Source organism: Mustelus asterias, chromosome 5, assembly GCF_964213995.1.
Source record: "Mustelus asterias chromosome 5, sMusAst1.hap1.1, whole genome shotgun sequence".
Lineage (NCBI taxonomy): Eukaryota > Metazoa > Chordata > Chondrichthyes > Carcharhiniformes > Triakidae > Mustelus > Mustelus asterias.
Window position 1 is genome coordinate 1,679,297 of NC_135805.1, and position 19,636 is coordinate 1,698,932.

Genomic DNA, 19,636 nt, shown 5'->3' on the forward strand with positions numbered 1-19,636 from the left:
ATGCCGCCCCTTTTTTTAACCCCTAAGCTAGTCCCAATTGCCCGCATTTGGCCCATATCCCTCTATACCCATCGTACCCATGTAACTATCGAAATGCTTTTTAAAATACAAAATTGTACCCGCCTCTACTACTACCTCTGGCAGCTTGTTCCAGACACTCACCACCCTCTGTGTGAAACAATTGCCCCTCTGGACACTTTTGTATCTCTCCCCTCTCACCTTAAACTATGCCCTCTAGTTTTAGACTCCCCTGACTTTGGGAAATGATATTGACTATCGAGCTGGTCTATGCCCCTCATTATTTTATAGACCTCCATACGATCACCCCTCAGCCTCCTCCGCTCCAGAGAAAAAAGTCCCAGTCTATTCAGCCTCTCCTTATAACTCAATCCATCAAGCCCCAGTAGCATGTAGCAAATCTTTTCTGCACTATTTCTAGTTTAATAATATCCTTTCTATAATAGGGTGACCAGAACTGCACACAGTATTCCAAGTGTGGCCTTACCAATGTCTTGTACAACTTCAACAAGACGTCCCAACTCCTGTATTCAATGTTCTGACCAATGAAACCAAGCATGCCGAATGCCTTCTTCACCACTCTGTCCACCTGTGACTCCACTTTCAAGGACCTATGAACCTGTACCCCTAAATCTCTTTGTTCTATAACTCTCCCCAACACCTTACCATTAGCTGAGTAAGTCCTGCCCTAGTTCAATCTACCAAAATGCATCACCTCGCATTTATTTAATTTGATTTGATTTGATTTATTATTGTCACATGTATTAACATACAGTGAAAAGTATTGTTTCTTGCTCGCTGTATAGACAAAGCATACCGTTCATAGAGAAGGAAAGGAGAGAGTGCAGAATGTAGTGTTACAGTCACAGATAGGGTGAAAGATCAACTTAATGCAAGGTAGGTCCATTCAAAAGTCTGACAGCAGCAGGGAAGAAGCTGTTCTTGATTCGTTGGTACGTGACCTCACACTTTTGTATCTTTTTCCCGACGGAAGAAGATCAGCTACGACTCTCAGCAACTTTTACAGATGCACCATAGAAAGCATTCTTTCTGGTTGTATCACAGCTTGGTATGGCTCCTGCTCTACCCAAGACCACAAGGAACTACAAAATGAATGTAGCCCAATCCATCACACAAACCAGCCTCCCATCCACTGACTCTGTCTACACTTCCCGCTGCCTCGGAAAAGCAGCCGGCATAATTAAGGACCCCACGCACCCCGGACATTCTCTCTTCCACCTTTTTCAGTCGGGAAAAAGATACAAAAGTCTGAGGTCACGTACCAACCGACTCAAGAACAGTTTCTTCCCTGCTGCTGTCAGACTTTTGAATGGACCTACCTCGCATTAAGTTGATCTTTCTCTACACCCTAGCTATGACTGTAACACCACATTCTGCACTCTCTCATTTCCTCCTCTATGAACGGTATGCTTTGTATAGCGTGCAAGAAACAATACTTTTCACTATATGTTAATACATGTGACAATAATAAATCAAATCAAATCAAAATCTTTTTGCTCTGATGTGCTGGGCTCCTCCATCATTGAGGATGGGGATATTTGTGGAGCCTCCTCCAGTGAGTTGTTTAATTGTCCATCACCATTCACGGCTGGATGTGTCAGGACTGCAGAGCTTGGGTCTGATCCATTGGTTGTGGGATTGTTTAGCTCTAACACTTGCTGCTTATGCTGTTTGGCACGCAATTAGTCCTGTGTTGTAACTTCACTGATTGTAATGGGATGAGTGTGGTTTTTAAAGTAGGTTTGGTTGCTATGAGATGTCTGTGTGCTCACTGTACTGACCGAGCACAAACCAGACGGTTTGGAAATCTGGCAGTAATTATAATCCAGCAAGATTGAAACTTCAGCTGGTGTGCTTCACAAAATATTTCCACATCATGAGTTGGGTGTAACTGACCCTCTGACAGTGCGGCACTCCCTCAGCACTGACCCTCTGACAGTGCAGCACTCCCTCAGCACTGACCCTCTGACAGTGCAGCACTCCCTCAGCACTGACCCTCTGACAGTGCGACACCCCCTCAGTACTGGCCCTCTGACAGTGCGGCACTCCCTCAGCACTGACCCTCTGACAGTGTGGCACTCCCTCAGCACTGACTCTCTGACAGTGCAGCACTCCCTCAGCACTGACCCTCTGACAGTGTGGCACTCCCTCAGCACTGACCCTCTGACAGTGCGGCGCTCCCTCAACACTGGCCCTCTGACAGTGCAGCACTCCCTCAGTACTGACCCTCTGACAGTGTGGCACTCCCTCAGCACTGACCCTCTGACAGTGCGGCACTGCCTCAGTACTGATCCTCTGACAGTGCGGCACTCCCTCAGTACTGACCCTCTGACAGCGCGGCACTCCCTCAGCACTGACCGTCTGACAGTGCGGCACTCCCTCAGCACTGACCCTCTGACAGTGCGGCACTCCCTCAGTACTGACCCTCTGACAGTGCGGCACTCCCTCAGCACTGACCCTCTGACAGTGCGGCACTCCCTCAGTACTGACCCTCTGATAGTGCGGCGCTCCCTCAGTACTGACCCTCTGACAATGCGGCACTCCCTCAGTACTGACCCTCTGACAGTTCAGCACTCCCTCAGTACTGACCCTCTGACAGTGCGGCACTCCCTCAGCACTGACCCTCTGACAGTGCTGCGCTCCCTCAGTACTGACCCTCTGACAGTGCAGCGCTCCCTCAGTACTGACCCTCTGACAGTGCGGCGCTCCCTCAGTACTGACACTCTGACAGTGCGGCACTCCCTCAGTACTGACCCTCTGACAGTGCGGCACTCCCTCAGTGCTGACCCTCTGACAGTGCGGCACTCCCTCAGCACTGACCCTCTGACAATGCGGCACTCCCTCAGTACTGACCCTCTGACAATGCGGCACTCCCTCAGTACTGACCCTCTGACAGTGCGGCACTCCCTCAGTACTGACCCTCTGACAGTGCAGCACTCTCTCAGTACTGACCCTCTGACAGTGCAGCACTCCCTCAGTACTGACCCTCTGACAGTGCAGCACTCCCTCAGCACTGACCCTCTGACAATGCGGCACTCCCTCAGTACTGACCCTCTGACAATGCGGCACTCCCTCAGTACTGACCCTCTGACAGTGCGGCACTCCCTCAGTACTGACCCTCTGACAGTGCAGCACTCTCTCAGTACTGACCCTCTGACAGTGCAGCACTCCCTCAGTACTGACCCTCTGACAGTGCAGCACTCCCTCAGTACTGATCCTCTGACAGTGCAGCACTCCCTCAGTACTGTCCCTGTGACAGTGCGGCACCCCCTCGGTACTGGCCCTCTGACAGTGCAGCACGCCCTCAGTATTGACTCTCTGACAGTGCAGTGCTCCCTCAGTACTGGCCCTCTGACAGTGCGACACCCCCTCAGTACTGGCCCTCTGACAGTGTGGCACTCCCTCAGTATTGTCCCTCTGACAGTGCGGCAATCCCTCAGTACTGACCCTCTGACAGTGCAGCACTCCCTCAGCACTGACCCTCTGACAGTGCAGCACTCCCTCAGTACTGACCCTCTGACAGTGCAGCACTCCCTCAGCACTGACCCTCTGACAGTGCAGCACGCCCTCAGTGGAGCACATGCACCCTTAGAGACACACACACACACACTCAGACACAGAGAAACACACACTCTCAAGCAAAGACACATACAGGAAAACACAACAAATACAGATACACATTGTAACACAAACACTCACACACACAAAAATACAGACACAATCACAAACACACAACTACAAGAAGCACACAGTTAATACACACACACAGATACACAGATTCATACAGTAATACAAACAAAAACGCACTCGCAAAGGAACACACAGATATACTCACCAACACATAGACATACACATACTCAAACACCAAATAAAGATACATACAGACTCTCAAACACTCACAATACTACAAACACAGACACTCACACACTCAGACTCACATAGAAATACCGACACATACTCACAGCTGTACACACACGCAAAAGAAATACAGATGGCCACACACACACCGGCGGATCCCCCAGCATTTAAACCTGTGTGTGTCTGAACTGTGTGTGTGGCCACAGTCCCCCCAATCCGATTCTCAGGTCCGCTGACAACACCACCGTAGTGGGTCGGATCCCAAACAATGACGAGACAGAGCACAGGAATGAGATAGAGAATCTGGTGAACTGGTGTAGCAACAATAATCTCTCGCTCAGTGTCAACAAAACGAAGCAGATTGTCATCGACTTCAGGAAGCGTAAAGGAGAACATGCCCCTGTCTACATCAACAGGGACGAAGTAGAAAGGGTTGAGAGCTTCAGGTTTTTAGATGTCCAGATCATCAACAACCTGTCCTGGTCCCCCTCATAGAACCATAGAAAATTACAGCTCAGAAACAGGCCTTTTGGCCCTTCTTGTCTGTGCCGAATCATTATTTGCCTAGTCCCCCTGACCTGCACTTGGACCATATCCCTCCACACCCCTCTCATCCATGAACCCATCCAAGTTTTTCTTAAACGTTTAAAGTGACCCCGCATTTACCACTTTATCCGGCAGCTCATTCCACACTCCACAAAACTGATAGCCAAGCTCCGCACACACAAGGACGGCCTCAACTGGGATATTGGGTTCATGTCACACTATTTGTAAGCCCCACAGTTGCCTAGAACTGCAGAGTTTCACTGGCTGTCTTGTCTGGAGACAATACACATCTTTTTAGCCTGTCTTGATGCTCTCTCCACTCACATTGTTTTGTTTCTTAAAGACTTGATTAGTTGTAAGTATTCGCATTCCAACCATTATTCATGTAAATTGAGTTTGTGTCTTTATATGCTCTGTTTGTGAACAGAATTCCCACTCACCTGAAGAAGGGGCTTAGAGCTCCGAAAGCTTGTGTGGCTTTTGCTACCAAATAAACCTGTTGGACTTTAACCTGGTGTTGTTAAACTTCTTACTGTGTTTACCCCAGTCCAACACCGGCATCTCCACATCATTCTTCCATTGAGCCAGTGTCTAATCCAATTTACTACCTCCCCATGTATACCTAGCAACTGAACCTTCCTAACTAACCTCCCATGAGGGACCTTGTCAAAGGCCTTGCTGAAATCCAGGTAGACAACATCCACCGCCTTCCCTTCATCCACTTTCCTGGTAACCTCCTCGAAAAACTCTAATAGATTGGTCAAACATGACTCTCCCTAATAAGTCCCTGTCTATCCAAATATCTGTAGATCCTATCCCTTATCACACCTTCCAATAACTTGCCCACCACCCACATCAAACTTACTGGCCTATAATTTCCTGGATTTCTTTTGGAACCTTTTTTAAACAACGGAACAACATGAGCCATCCTCCAATCATCCGGTACCTCCCCCGTGAATACTGACATTTTAAATATGTCTGCCAGGGCCCCTGCAAGTTCAACACTAGCTTCCCTCAAGGTCCGTGGGAATACCCTGTCCGGCCCTGGGGATTTATCCACTCTGATTTGCCTCAAGACAGCGAGCACCTCCTCCCCTTTAATCTGTAAAGGTTCCATGACCACCCTACCTCTTTGCCCTATTTCCGTAGACTCCATGCCCGTTTCCTCAGTAAATACGGATGCAAAAATACCATTTAGTATCTCCCCCATCTCTTTTGGTTCCATACACAGTCTACCACTCTGGTCTTCAAGAGGACCAATTTTATCCCTCGCTATCCTTTTGCTCCTAACATACCTATAGAAGCTCTTTGGATTTTCCTTCACTCTGTCTGCCAAAGCAACCTCATGTCTTCTTTTAGCCCTCCTGATTTCCCTCTTAAGTAGCTTCTTGCACTTTTTATACTCCTCAAGCATCTGATCTGCTCCTTGCCGCCTGTACATTTCATACAACTCTCTCTTCCTCTTAATCAGTGTTACAATCTCCCTCAAGAACCAAGGTTCCTTATTCCTATTTACTTTGCCTTTAATCCTGACAGGAACATACAAACTCATGCCGACACTATAGTTATGAAAGCCCACCAACGCCTCTACTTTCTCAGAAGACTAAGGAAATTTGGCATGTCAGCTACGACTCTCACCAATTTTTACAGATGCACCATAGAAAGCATTCTTTCTGGTTGTATCACAGCTTGGTATGGCTCCTGCTCTGCCCAAGACCACAAGAAACTACAAAAGGTTGTGAATGTAGCCCAATCCATCACGTAGACCAGCCTCCCATCCATTGACTCTGTCTACACTTCCCGCTACCTCGGCAAAGCAGCCAACATAATTAACCCGGACATTCTCTCTTCCACCTTCCATTGGGAAAAAGATACAAAAGTCTCAAGAACAGCTTCTTCCCTGCTGCTGTCAGACTTTTGAATGGACTTACCTTGCATTAAGTTGATCTTTCTCTACACCCTAGCTATGACTGTAACACTACATTCTGCATTCTCTCCTTTCCTTCTCTATGAACGGTATGCTTTGTCTGGCGCGCAAGAAACAATACCTTTCACTGTATGTTAATACATGTAATAATAATAAATCAAATCAAACACACACACACGGATGGACATTCACAGGAATACAAACAGAGCCACTGACATACTGTAACAGACACATCAACAAACACACACACACATAGACACATACTCAAACACAATGCAGATACACTCGCAGACATACACACTGTCACACACAAATACAGAATACTACACATGCACACACACACACACACGATTTCTCCCTGAGTGAGGGATAAGACTAGCTGGCTCACAACCGCATGAATCATGAGTACAAATAATAAGCAAGGGGCTGATGCCTGCCACTGACTAAACAAGCCAAAAATTATTCACAAACACAGAATTGGAAGCCACAGGGCTGGAATGTGTGGAGCCAGGATGTGTGGCTGGGGGCGGATGGGGGAAATTCACTGATCTTTCTAGACTATCATTAGATTTAAATGCTGAGGAATTAAAGGATCCTTTCCTGGAGAACGAGAATTGAAAAGTAGGGAAGTTATGCTAAACGTGTATTGAAACTCGGTGAGAGCACTCTCCCAGTCCCACATGCCGTTCAGTTTATACTATTACAAAAAGGATACAGAGACAATGGAGAGGATGCAATGAAGATTTACAGGAATGATACCAGAAATATTGTGTATAAAAATCAGGAAAGGAATGACAGGCTGGGTCACTTCTCTTGGGCAAAAAGAAGGCAGAGGGATGACCTAATAAAGGTCTTGAAAATGATGCAAGGTTTGGATGCAGTGGGTACAGAGAGAATGTTTCCCCTTGTGGTAAAACCAATTGTTGGACCTCCCGCAGAATTCTATCCCACCATTTAACCCCTCCTGGGCTTGAGGCAATTCTATCCAAAGAATGAGGAGACTGTGGAACTCGCTACCACAGGGACTTGTTGAAGTGAATATTTTAGATACGCAGTGGGAGAAGCTAGATACACAGATGAGAGAGAAGGGACTATCCGGGTTACAATCATAGAATAAGATGAGGAGACATGGGAGAAGGCTCGAGTTGAGCATAAGCACTCCATGGACTAGGTGTGCTGAATGACCTCTTTCTGTGTGGTATATCGTGATGTGGAGATGCCGGCGTTGGACTGGGGTAAACACAGTAAGAGTTTTAACAACACCAGGTTAAAGTCCAACAGGTTTGTATATCGTGTGGACAGGGGCAGCGTGGTTTAGGGACTGAAGGCTGTTAATGCTGCTAAACTAGAAAGTTGAACAATGGTTGTCCTTGTGCCACCCACAGGGGAGATGAGGCAATATTGTTTTTAGACAGTGAACTGTTGGGATCTGGAATGTGCTGATTCAATAGGAACTTTCAACAGGGAATCAGAAAAGACTTGAAGGGGAACATTTCTAGGACTATGGGACAAGGACAGGAAAATGAGGTTAATTCGATAATTCTTTCAAAGAGCCAGCACAAATTTACTGAACTTAATGGGCTCATTTTGAGCTATATGATTTGATGACTAAAGTATATTTAAAGTGTACTTACTGGCTGTTCCCATGTGGGAGCTAATATGTCACTGACAAATTCAGCTGCTAACAGGGAAGCGAATATTAAAAAGGTAAAATTGAATTTAAATTATATGAAAATTACCAACCACATTGCAGGCTTTGAGCTATATATAAATGTCATCATTAAGTACTTCTGTGTGGAAGTGAATTCTCATAGAGTCATAGAGGTTTACAGCATGGAAACAGGCCCTTCGGCCCAACTTGTCCATGCCGCCCTTTTTTTTTAAAAACCCTAAACTAATCCCAATTGCCCGCATTTGGCCCATATCCCTCTATACCCATCGTACCCATTTAACTATCTAAATGCTTTTTAAAAGATAAAATTGTACCCGCCTCTACTACTACCTCTGGCAGCTTATTCCAGACACTCACCACCCTGTGTGAAAAAATTGCCCCCTGGACACTTTTGTATCTCTCCCCTCTCACCTTAAACCTATGCCCTCTAGTTTTAGACTCCCCTACCTTTGGGAAAAGATATTGACTATCTACCTTGTCTGTGCCCCTCATTATTTTATAGACCTCTATAAGGTCAACCCTCAGCCTCCTACGCTCCAGAGAAAAAAGTCCCAGTCTATTCAGCCTCTCCTTATAACTCAATCCATCAAGTCCCGGTAGTATCCTAGTAAACCTTTTCTGCACTCTTTCTAGTTTAATAATATCCAGAATTGCACACAGTATTCCAAGTGTGGCCTTACCAATGTCTTGTACAACTTCAACAAGACGTCCCAACTCCTGTATTCAATGTTCTGACCGATGAAACCAAGCATGCCGAATGCCTTCTTCACCACTCTGTCCACCTGTGGACTCCACTTTCAAGGAGCTATGAACATGTACCCCAAGATCTCTTTGTTCTGTAACTCTCCCCAATGCCCTACCATTAACTGAGTAAGTCCTGCCCTGGTTCAATCTATCAAAATGCATCACCTCGCATTTGTCTAAATTAAACTCCACCTGCCATTCGTCAGCCCACTGGCCCAATTGATCAAGATCCCGTTGCAATTGGAGATAACCTTCCTCACTGTCCACCATGCCACCAATTTTGATGTCATCTGCAAACTTACTAACCATGCCCCCTACATTCTCATCCAAATCATTAATATAAATGACAAATAACAGTGGGCCCAGCACTGATCTCTGAGGCACACCGCTGGTCACAGGCCTCCAGTTTGAAAAACTCCTCTCTACGACCACCCTCTGGCTTCTGTCAAGAAGTCAATTTTGTATCCGTTTAGATACCTCACCCTGGATCCCGCGAGATTTAACTTTATGCAACAACCTACCATGCGGTACCTTGTCAAAGGCCTTGCTAAAGTCCATGTAGACAACATCAACTGCACTGCCCTCATCTACCTTCTTGGTTACCCCTTCAAAAAATTTGAGAGACATGATTTTCCACTCACAAAGCTATGCTGACTGTCCCTAATCAGTCCTTGCATCTCTAAATGCCTGAAGATCCTGTCTCTCAAAATACCTTCCAACAATTTACCCACCACAGATGTGAGGCTCACTGGCCTGTAATTCCCAGGCTTTTCCCTGCAGCCCTTCTTAAACAAAGGCACAACATTTGCCACTCTCCAATCTTCAGGCACCTCACCCGTGACTATCGATGATTCAAATATCTCGGCTAGGGGACCCCCAATTTCCTCTCTAGTCTCCCACAACGTCCTGGGATGTACCTCATCAGGTCCCGCAGATTTATCTACCTTGATGCACTTTAAGACTTCCAGCACCTCCTTCTCTGTAATATGTACACTCCTCAAGACATCAATATTTATTTCCCCAATTTCCCTAACATCCATGCTTTTCCCAACAGTAAATACTGATGAGAAATATTCATTTAGGATCTCAGCCATCTCTTGTGGATCCGCACATAGTTTACCTTGTTGATCCTTAAGAGGCCCTACTCTCTCCCTTGTTACTCTTTTGCCCTGTACGTATTTGTCGAAGCTCTTTGGATTCTCCTTTGCCTTATCTGCCAAAACAATTTCGTGTCCCCTTTTTGCCCTCCTGATTTCTCTCTCAACTTTACTCCTACATCCCCTATACTCTTCAAGAGATTCACTTGATCCCAGCTGCCTATGCACATCATGTGCCTCTTTCTTCTTCTTGACCAGGGCCTCAATATCCCGAGTCATCCAGGGTTCCCGGCTTCTGCCAGCCTTGCCCTTCAGGTCACTCCTCAGTCTTCTCTGCTCCAGAGAAAACAACCCAAGCCTATCCAACCTCTCTTCATAACTTAAATGCTCCATCCCAGGCAACATCCTGGTGAATCTCCTCTGCATCCCTTCCAGTGCGATCACGTCCTTCCTATAACGTGGTGATCGGAACTGCACACAGTAATCCAGCTGTGGCCTCACCAAAGTTCTATACAACTCCATCATGACCTCTCTGCTTTTGTAATCTATATCCCGATTGATAAAGGCAAGTGTGCCATATACCTTTTTCACCACCCTATTTACCTGCCTTTCCACCTTCCGAGATCTATGGACAAACACGCCAAGGTCCCTTTGTTCTTCAGAACTTCCCAGTGTCAGACCTTTCATAGTATACACAGTGGCACAGTGGTTAGCACTGCTGCCTCAAAGCGCCAAGGACCCAGGTTTGATTCCCGGCTTGGCTCACTGTCTGTGTGGAGTTTGTACATTCTCCCTGTGTCTGCGTGGGTTTCCTCCGGGTGCTCCGATTTCCTCCCACAGTCCAAAGATGTGCAGGTTAGGTGGATTGGCCATGCTAAATTGCCCCTTAGTGTCAGGTTACATAGAACATAGAACATAGAACAGTACAGCACAGAACAGGCCCTTCGGCCCACGATGTTGTGCCGACCTTCATCTGAAACCAAGATCAAGCTATCCCACTCCCTACCATCCTGGTGTGCTCCATGTGCCTATCCAATAACCGCTTAAATGTTCCTAAAGTGTCTGACTCCACTATCACTGCAGGCAGTCCATTCCACACCCCAACCACTCTCTGCGTGAAGAACCTACCTCTGATATCCTTCCTATATCTCCCACCATGAACCCTATAGTTATGCCCCCTTGTAATAGCTCCATCCACCCGAGGAAATAGTCTTTGAACGTTCACTCGATCTATCCCCTTCATCATTTTATAAACCTCTATTAAGTCTCCCCTCAATCTCCTCCGCTCCAGAGAGAACAGCCCCAGCTCCCTCAACCTTTCCTCATAAGACCGACACTCCAAACCAGGCAGCATCCTGGTAAATCTCCTCTGCACTCTCTCCAGCGCTTCCACATCCTTCTTATAGTGAGGTGACCAGAACTGCACGCAATATTCCAAATGCGGTCTCACCAAGGTCCTGTACAGTTGCAGCATAACCCCACGGCTCTTAAACTCCAACCCCCTGTTAATAAAAGCTAACACACTATATGCCTTCTTCACAGCTCTATCCACTTGAGTGGCAACCTTTAGAGATCTGTGGATATGGACCCCAAGATCTCTCTGTTCCTCCACAGTCTTCAGAACCCTACCTTTGACCCTGTAATCCACATTTAAATTTGTCCGACCAAAATAAATCACCTCACATTTATCAGGGTTAAACTCCATTTGCCATTTTTCAGCCCAGCTTTGCATCCTATCTATGTCTCTTTGCAGCCTACAACACCCCTCCACCTCATCCACTACTCCACCAATCTTGGTGTCATCAGCAAATTTACTGATCCACCCTTCAGCCCCCTCCTCTAAGTCATTAATAAAAATCACAAAGAGCAGAGGACCAAGCACCGATCCCTGCGGCACTCCGCTAGCAACCTGCCTCCAGTCCGAAAATTTTCCATCCACCACCACCCTCTGTCTTCGATCAGATAGCCAGTTACCTATCCAATCGGCCAACTTTCCCTCTATCCCACACCTCCTTACTTTCATCATAAGCCGACCATGGGGGACCTTATCAAACGCCTTACTAAAATCCATGTATATGACATCAACCGCCCTACCTTCATCAACACACCTAGTTACCTCCTCAAAAAATTCTATCAAATTTGTGAGGCACGATTTGCCCTTCACAAATCCGTGCTGACTATCCCGGATTAATCCGCATCTTTCTAAATGGTCGTAAATCCCATCCCTAAGGACCTTTTCCATCAATTTACCAACCACCGAAGTCAGACTAACCGGTCTATAATTACCAGGGTCATTTCTATTCCCTTTCTTAAACAGAGGAACAACATTCGCCACTCTCCAGTCCTCTGGCACCATCCCCGTGGACAGCGAGGACCCAAAGATCAAAGCCAAAGGCTCTGCAATCTCATCCCTCGCCTCTCAAAGAATCCTAGGATACATTTCATCAGGCCCAGGGGACTTATCGACCTTCAGTTTATTCAAAACTGCCAATACATCCTCCCTCCGAACATCTATTTCCTCCAGCCTATTAGCCTGTAACACCTTCTCTTCCTGAAAAACATGGCCCCTCTCCTTGGTGAACACTGAAGAAAAGTATTCATTCATCACCTCGCCTATCTCTACTGATTCCATACACAAGTTCCCACCACTGTCCTTGACCGGCCCTAACCTCACCCTGGTCATTCTTTTATTCCTCACATAAGAGTAAAAAGCCTTGGGCTTTTCCTTGATCCGACCCGCCAAGGACTTCTCATGTCCCCTCCTAGCTCTCCTCAGCCCCTTTTTCAGCTCATTCCTTGCTAACTTGTAACCCTCAATCGAGCCATCTGAACCTTGTTTCCTCATCCCTACATAAGCTTCCCTCTTCCTTTTCACAAGACATTCCACCTCTTTTGTGAACCACGGTTCCCTCACTCAGCCATTTCCTCCCTGCCTGACAGGGACATACCTATCAAGGACACCCAGTATTTGTTCCTTGAAAAAGTTCCACTTTTCATCAGTGCCTTTCCCTGACAGTTTCTGTTCCCATCTTATGCCCCCTAATTCTTGCCTAATCGCATCATAATTACCTCTCCCCCAATTGTAAGCCTTGCCCTGCCGTCCGGCCCTATCCCTCTCCATTGCAATAACAAAAGACACAGAATTGTGGTCACTATCTCCAAAGTTCTCTCCCACAACCAAATCTAACACTTGGCCCGGTTCATTTCCCAGTACCAAATCCAATGTGGCCTCACCCCTTGTCGGCCTATCCACATATTGTGTCAGGAAACCCTCCTGCACACACTGCACAAAAAGTGCCCCATCCAAACTATTCGACCTACAAAGGTTCCAATCAATATTTGGAAAGTTAAAGTCCCCCATAACAACTACCCTGTGACCCCCACACGTATCCATAATCTGCTTAGCAATTTCTTCCTCCACATCTCTATTACTATTTGGGGGCCTATAGTAAACTCCTAACAACGTGACCGCTCCTTTCCTGTTTCTAACTGCAGCCCATATTACCTCAGTGTGCATATCCCCCTCAAAGTGCTTTTCCGCAGCCGTTAAACTATCCTTGATTAACAATGCTACTCCTCCACCTCTTTTACCAGCTTCCCTACACTTACTGAAACATCTATACCCCGGAACGTCCAACAACCATTCCTGTCCTTGTTCTACCCACGTCTCCGTAATGGCCACAACATCGTAGTCCCTCGTAGTCCCAAGGTTGTGCAGGATAGGGCCACATTCTATCTTTCTGCATCACAGAATTGAATTTAATTGAACTGCTTTGTTTTCTGGTTGGGGAGTGCCAGTTCTGAAATAGGTAGATTATATAAGGGATTTAGGGAAAGAGGTCAGAGTTCCAGAATATTCAGGAGAATTTTCTCTACAACAGTATGTTTCCAGCCCAAATAGAAAGTACCTGATTGTTGGGAACGAGTTGAGACAAGTGAAGAAGGTTATCTAGGATTGCAACAGGATCTTGATCAATTGGGCCAATGGGCTGACAAATGGCAGATGGAGTTTAATTTAGATAAATGCGAGGTGATGCATTTTGGTAGATTGAACCAGGGCAGGACTTACTCAGTTAATGGCAGGGTGTTGGGGAGAGTTACAGAACAAAGAGATCTAGAGGTACATGTTCATAGCTCCGTGAAAGTGGAGTCACAGGTGGACAGAGTGGTGAACATTATTCAGAACATTAAATACAGGAGTTGGGACGTCTTGCGAAGTTGTACAAGACATTGGTAAGGCCACACTTGGAATACTTTGTACAATTCTGGACACCCTATTATAGAAAGGATATTATTAAACTAGAAAGAGTGCAGAAAAGATTTACTAGGATGCCACCGAGACTTGATGGATTGAGTTATAAGGAGAGGCTGGATAGACTGGGACTTTTTTCCCTGGAGCATAGGAGACTTAGGGGGTGATCTTATAGAGGTCTATAAAATAATGAGGGGTACAGATCAGCTGGATAGTCAATATCTTTTCTCAAAGGTAGGGGAGTCTAAAACTAGAGGGCATAGGTTTAAGGTGAGAGGGGAGAGATACAAAAGTGTCCAGAGGGGCAATCTTTTCACACAGAGGGTGGTGAGTGTCTGGAACAAGCTGCCAGAGGTAGTAGTAGAGGCAGGAACAATTTTGTCTTTTAAAAAGCATTTAGACAGTTACATGGGTCTAGAGGGATATGGGCCAAATACAGGCAACTGGGACTAGCTTAGTGGTTTTAAAAAAAAGGGTGACATGGAGAAGTTGGTCCGAAGGGCCTGTTTCCATGCTGTAAACCTCTATGATTCTGCATATTAATTGCTGCTTATGCTGTTTGGCATTCAAGTAGTCCCGTCTTGTAGCTTCACCAGGTTGACACCTCATTTTTAGGGATGCCTGGTGTTGCTCCTGGCATGCCCTCCTGCACTCTTCATTGAACCGGGGTTGATCCCCTGGCTTGGTAGTACTGATAGAGTGGGGGATATGTTGGGCCATGAGATTGTGGTTGAATAAAATTCTGCTGCTGTTGATGGCCCACAGCGCCTCAAGGATGCTTACTCTTGAGTTGCTAGATCTTTTTGAAGTCTATCCCATTTAGCACCATGGTAATGTCACACAACATAATGGACGGTGTCCTATTATTATCTGAAAGCAAAATGATCTGAGAGCTGTATGGAAAAGGCAGGACAGTGACATTAGGTGAATTGCTCTTGCAGAGATCCTGACTGACATGTCAAAAGATTGTGTGCTGTAATTCATAGAATCATAGAAACCTTACAGTGCAGAATGAGGCCATTTGGCCCATCGAGTCTGCACTGACCACAATCCCACCCAGGCCCTACCCTCATATACACCCGCTAATCCCTCTAACCTACGCATCTCAGGACTCTAAGGGGCAATTTTTATCATGGCCAATCAACCTAACCCGCACATCTTTGGACTGTGGGAGGAAACCAGAGCACCTGGAGAAAACCCACGCAGACACGAGGAGAATGTGCAAACTCCACACAGATAGTGACACAAGCCGGGAATCAAACCCGGGTCCCCGGAGCTGTGAAGCAGCAGTGCTAACCACTGTGCTACCGTGCCGCCCATGATTCTATGATAACTTTTCTTGTTTGTAGAGTTCTGTGCTCTGTGAAATAAAGGAAGCTGTTGTATGACTGGTATTGGCTTAACATCAATCTCAGTGTGCATTTCCGCATTCTGGCAATCTGTTTCTGTCTCTCCTTCCGTTTCTGTCTTTCTCGATCTGCCTCTTTGTCTCTCTCTCTGATTCTTTCATTCCCTGCCACTCTATTCCTTTCTCTCACTCTCTCTGTATCCTTTTGTCTCTCGTTGTTTCATCATCTGCTTCTGTCTCTCTTTCGCTCCCTCTATATCTCACTCTTTCTATCTCTCTCTTATTGGTGAATGCAGCTGATTTGAAGCTAGGAAAGTGTTAAGGCCATGTTTTGCTGAGTGGAAGAAGTTTAGTTGCCATGGTCTTTGGCAGTTCATAGTGCTGTGGGACACGTAAAGAACTGTTTGGATTGTTAGTCTCAGCAGTTTGCGGGACCGTGGGATTCTCTGTGGGAGAACTTGTACCCAATAAACAAAACCCAGTCTTTTGCTGTTCTGAATGTGTCTGTTGGAGATTTTTTTGTTGTTTTTGAAGGTGCTGCCACTGTTGCTGGGTGTAATAAACAGTAATCAGCTTTGCCTGACCCTCTTTGTGTGAGAATCTAGCTGAGGTTGGACCCCATGTCTGCTGCCAACCTTCATGAGTTTCAACCAGCGATCAATTTGTACACAGTGAGGAGAGGGAGATAGGGAGGCAGGAAGCAAATCACAGAGATTAGGGCCAAGCAGTTGAAGATGTGATACTAAAATGGAGTGATTAAAATTGGCCCTTTCTCCTTGACTCCAAGAATCTGTCTGTCCCAGCCTTAAATACATTCAATGATGGAGCATCCACAGTCTTCTGGGGTGGAGAATTCCAAAGATTTGTAACCCTTTGAGCGAGATGCTTCCTCACAGATAGATAGATGTTTGATCTCTGGGGGAATGAAGGGATGAGGGGGACGGGTGGGGAGGTGGGAGATCAGGCACGATTGTATTGGATGGTGGAGCAGGCTTGATGGGTTGTGTGGTCTACTCCCTGCTCCTATTCCTTATGTTCTTTCCAAGAAATTTTTCATCATTTCAGTCCTAAATCATTGGTCCCTTTTCCTGAGACTGTAGCCCCATCTTCTAGAATCCCCAGTCAGGGGAAGCTAACTTCTTAGCAAGCTCATATCAAGCTCCATTCAGAATCTTATATGTTTCAATGTGATTGCTGCTCATTCCCCAGAGTAACCTGAGGAAGGAGCGGCGCTCCGAAAGCTCATGATTCCAAATAAACCTGTTGGACTTTAACCTGGTGTTGTGAGACTTTTTACTGTGCCCATCCCAGTCCAATGCCAGCATCTCCACATCATTTTCCAGAGACTATGCATAATATAGGCAAGTATATCCTTCCTTAAAACATTGAGACCAAAACCGAGCATAGGTGTGATCTCACCAAAGTCCCGTGCAATTGTAGCATGACTTCAATATTCCTGTACACTAATAGCCTTGCAACATAGGCCGACAAGACTCTTGTTTGCAATGAAAACGGGAAACGGTGTAAATACTCAGCAAATCTCTCTCCACATATACTCAATATCTGTGGAGAGAGAAGCAGATTGACATTTCAGTTTGGTATACCTTCATCAGAATTCATTTCAAACAAGAGAAAGGGGAGATTGGAAAAGGAACAAGGGGAAGGTCTGTGAAAGGGTGGGAGATAAGAGAGATGAAATGACAAAAGGGATAATGGTGCAAGGCTAAAGGGAATGACAATGGGACAAGTAAAGAACCAAAAGATGTGTCTAGAGGAGGTGTGAATGGCAGGATCTTGAATAGCTGCCATCTGAAAGCAAAAAAACGAGAAAAGCTGAAACCGGCAAAGAAAAAAGAAACAAAGTGGAGGTAGAGTTGAACTCAGTGTTGAGTCCTGGAGGCTGTAAAGTGTCGAGTTGAAAGATGAGGTGCTGTAAGTTTACATGAAGCTTTGTTGGAAGAGTGCTGGAGGCCGAGGACAGAGGGCTCAAAACTGGAGCAAGGTGGAAAATTAAACAGGCAACTGGAAATTTGGGGTCATACTTGAAGACTGAGTGGGGTGTTCTGCAAAGGAGACAGAAGGTGAGGTGAGGGCAAAGAAGATGAAGGGAGGGGAGGAGTAGTGAGGGGAGGAGTAGTGAGGGGAGGAGTAGTGAGGGGAGGAGTAGTGAGGGGAGGAGTAGTGAGGGGAGGAGTAGTGAGGGGAGGAGTAGTGAGGGGAGGAGAAGTGAGGGGAGGAGAAGAGACATGAGAGGAAGAGCGGTGAGTAGAGAGGGGAGGAGAGGGCAGGTGAGGTTAGGGCTGGAGAGATGTGAGATGTGCTGATTGCAGTGTGTCAGTGCACATTCCTCTTCCAGCTGAGTTGAGGAACTCCAACAGAAATTAAAAATCTCAGGAACATTGAGGCTTTACCAACCACAGGGACATATGAACGTTCTATTTTAATTGATGGTTTGAGTGTTCCTTCAAGGGGATGTGGGGAGGAAGGGATTGGCTTGTGTTCTGTGGGATCAGTTCAAAATAATAAACTGAATAACAGCACCATTGATGCAAGGCTGGGCTGAGAAACTACAATCAATTCCTTCCAAATAATCATTTCCTTGTAATTACTGTTCAACTGAAAGTATTTCTACAAGTTGGCACCAGTTGTCAAGCAGACTGTCATTGAGAAGCGAGCGAGAGAGAGAGCATGCAAGAGAGAATGAGTCAGAGTGAGGGAGAAAGAAACAGCAAGAGAGTAAGAGTGAGAAAGTGCGTGAGAGACTGCAAAGGAGAGATAATGAGAGTGAGAGAGAGGGGGGCAGAGAGAGACAGAGAGATACCAAAAAGGGAGATGGAAAGGGACAGTGACAGAAAAAAGAAAGTAAAGAGAGAGCGACAGAGAGAAAGTGAGAAAGAGAGGCAGGGTGAAAAATAAACAATTAGAGAAATGTTATCCCTTGTAGTCATTGTTTTGTATGCCTAAACATTCACACAGCAAGATCCCACAAACTATGCAATAATGAGAAAATAATCTGCTTTGTGATATTGGGTTAGTGATGAATATTGGGAAGCTATCTCTTCCTTCAGTGATATTTTACATCCTCCAGACAGAATAAAAGGATCTTGTTTTAATGTCTTATTGGAAAGACAGTTCTAAAATGGAGTGATTCAAAAAACAATGTAAGGATAATCCCAGCAACTACAGGGCCGTCAGTTTAGCCTTGGTTGTGGGAAAGTCTTTAGAAACGCTAATCTGGGACAAAATTAACAATGATTTAGGAAAATAAGCATAGATTTGTTAAAGGCAAATAATGTTTAACAAACTTGATTGTGCTTTTGGATGAAGTAACAGAAGATTAATGAAGGCCATGTGGTGTTCTGCTGTACATGGACTTTCAAAGGGCATTTGGTAAAGTGCCACAGAATAGACTTGTGAGCGTGAAGTAAAAGTGACGGTGACAGCATGAATATGAGGCTGACTGAGGGAGGAGGGATGAACAGTTCTTTTTCACACTGGAAGAAGATCCAAAGAATTGGAACTGCTTTTCTTGCTCTATTAATAACCTAGGTTTGGATGTGCAGGACACATGTACAGATGACACAAACTATGTATAATAACTCCAGGAGTCAGCGGTAAAGAAACAGTGCTTTATTGCACAAAATAAAGCAAAACCACAAGCCTGTGGTGAACACAAGCAGGTCCCAACCGGGACAATACAACAATCGACCCACTCAGGGGCCTGCTTTATACAGGGCTTGGTATATGAGCTCCACCTGATTAGTTAATTACCAATCACCAGGGAGCTCGAATGCTACCAGTCCTACAGGGAGATCAATCAGTAATTCCCCCATGTAAGTCCTGGGGCTTATCACACCATGGAAGTATTGTGAAGTGTGAGGCAATAATGATAGATTTCAAATGGATACAGACTGGTAGAATGGACAGATACTTGGCAGACGGAACTGCCAGGGTCATGTTTCACAAACATGATTGAGTTTTTGAGGAAATGACAAAGAAGATTGATGAGGGTGGTGGATATTGTCTACAGCGATTTTAGCATGGCCTTTGACGAGGTCCCTCATGGCAGACTGATAAAGGTGAAGTCAGATGGGATCCATGGTGAGCTGATAAGATGGATACAGAACTGCCTTGGTCAGAGAAGACAGAGCAG

General features: G+C 45.8%; 1 protein-coding gene across 2 annotated transcripts in view; it reads left to right on the forward strand.

Annotated features, from left to right (window-relative positions):
• LOC144493336 (equilibrative nucleoside transporter 1-like) overlaps window positions 1-19,636 on the forward strand; it is a 91,059-nt gene that overhangs the window by 65,374 nt on the left and 6,049 nt on the right. The window lies entirely within an intron of this gene.